Genomic DNA, 2,703 nt, shown 5'->3' on the forward strand with positions numbered 1-2,703 from the left:
ACTTGAATTTTAGTTTGGCTTATGGCTCATTTGCATTTATTCTACTATATTTACATGGAGATGGACAATCTTAGTTCATGCTGTATGTTCATAGAGACACAACTGGCTTAATGTAATTATATAAAATTGTGTATAACTTATTTATCTCCATTAAAATACTCCTGATGATCAGAGGGAATGAGTTGGTGTAAGTTTATTTTAAAATATCATGGTATACTTGGGTGTGAGTATTTAAGGGAATTCCCCTACCCTACATTACAATCTTATAGCACACTCTGAACATGACTAAGCTTGAAATATTTTCCTAAAGAAGAGTAGGAAACAGGACAAAGCAAAGCAAGGTGGAAACATCATGTGAACTCCTCAGAAAGTTTAACTTCTAATCAATCCATTTTTATAGTAAGTTAAATATTCTTCCTCATTCTTTTCTGAATCCAAAAAATATGTTTTATGTATCATACAAGTTTCAGCTCTTCATCTAAATTAAAGATACTTAAAAGCAGGATCTGTGTTTTGTAGCTCTTTACATCCCCAAGGATCTGGAACAGTGCTCTGCACATAATAAACTTTCAACAAAAATTCGTATGGCTTAGCATGATGAAGTGCATGGTTATTTTTCTGTCTCCCTAAGTTTATTCATAGGCAGAAGAAGAAAGGAGGAAAAACTGCACGTTTGTCTATTCTACTGCTCATGCTTTTGAGAGTTCAGTCACAATTCCTCTCTCCCTTTGCCTTTCTAACTGTGTAACTCAAGAAACACAAAGTTATTGAGTATCTGTGTACACGGTGCTACATGACCTTTATATTTAGGCTCAGTATTTCTTAGCTTTTTTCAAAAACTTAGAATATAAAACTGCAATAACCCTAATATTGGAGAACACGAATACGGCCTATTTTATAGGTTTGGCTGTTTGTTTTAAAGGAAGAGAAATGTACTATATTATGAATACTCTTGGCCTGAAGTATAGATAAAATTGAAATAGCCAGGAATTTTTGTACTGTACTCCAAAATGGTAAAAGGCAAGCAATGCAATGATATTGAAATAAAATATGATGACTTAAAATTAAAAGTAGATGTCAAACAAAAATACAATAATTCTCATGTTCAAAGAACCGATATATCATTTTGAGTATATTAACAGCATAGGGAAAAATATGAGAAGATAAATTTTATATGGCAGATCAAAGAATAAAATGCTTAGATGAGCATATGCCCTTGCTTGAAGGATCATACATGAAACATAATAAAAAAAGAATATGGGGGAAATTAGTGGAAACAACATTCAAAAACAGAAGAATATACAAAAAATGATGTTTTGGATTTAGAAAACTCTAATACCAATGAGAAAACGAAAACAATTGAGTAGTATAAAATATTTTCTTAAACAGAAGCAACTACAAGTCTCTACTTCACTTTGCAATGCAGGCAAGCATATTGATAAAATGATATAGTCACTATGAGACTTTCACCAAGACCCTTTTCAGGGGTTAAAACACTTCATGGAACTGCTGATAACTTGGTATTCATGAACATCAACTATTTTAATAACTGAAGACCTTCATACAACCAAAATAGAAATTAGGAGTAGTGTTTGTGAGATTTATATAATTTTTTTTTCTTTGAGACTCAGTCTTGCTCTTGTTGCCCATGCTGGAGTGCAATGGTGCGACCTTGCCTCACTGCAACCTCCACCTCCCGGGTTCAAATGATTCTTCTGCCTCAGCCTCTCAAGTAGGTGGGATTACAGGCATCCACCACCACACCCTGCTAATTTTTTGTATTTTTAGTAGAGATGGGCTTTCACCATATTGGCCAGGCTGGCCTGGAACTCCTGACGTCAGGTGATCCACCCACCTCAGCCTCCCAAAGTGCTGGGATTACAGGCATGAGCCACCAGGCCTGGCCTGATTGTGAGATGTATTTTAAACATGTTAAACCAATTAAATTTCATCAAATTTTCCTAACAGCAAGAGCATAGTAAGTGAATTATAACTATTTTTCGCTTCATGTTTGCATTAATATGAGATTAATATTGAAAAAAATGATTTGTAAACAGTTATTGTGTATGGAATATATAATTAATGTCATTAAAATCTATTTGGTGGAATGTTTTTGTCTGTGCAGTATGAAGATTATGATTCATGCAGATGTATGTTGAACATAAGTGGAAGTGCGGCACATATGCAATCATTGATACAGTCAGGTGAAGTAGTTAATTTTTGCATTATAGAATGGCATACAAACTTGAAAATGCATGCTATTCTAAAAGCAATGCATTGCTTTCATATATACTACAGTCAGTATTCCCTTTTACTCATTGAAAAAAAACCAAAAAACAAAAACAAACAAACAAAAAAACTAAAAACAACACAATGTAGAGACGAATCACCAAGCACCAAAGTTTTATAAGTTCTATTTGTCATTAAACAGACAAACAAAACAAAAAAAACTTAACACAATGTAAAGATGAATCACCAAGCACCAAGGTTTTATAAGTTGCATATGTCTGTCCAGTATTGTAAAAGAGGATGTGCTAGACACAAACTTAGTTGCTGCAAAAATATCTCTCAAAGTGCTGCTATTGTCTACACCATCACTGCTTGAGTTCTTATCATTTCTCTCCTAAACTATTCTGCTTCCTTCCTCATTATTTGGGAGTAAATTTTAGAAATGCAACCTAATTGTGCAATTATTCTGCTAAA

This window comes from Pongo abelii, chromosome 4 (genome assembly GCF_028885655.2).
Source record: "Pongo abelii isolate AG06213 chromosome 4, NHGRI_mPonAbe1-v2.0_pri, whole genome shotgun sequence".
NCBI lineage: Eukaryota > Metazoa > Chordata > Mammalia > Primates > Hominidae > Pongo > Pongo abelii.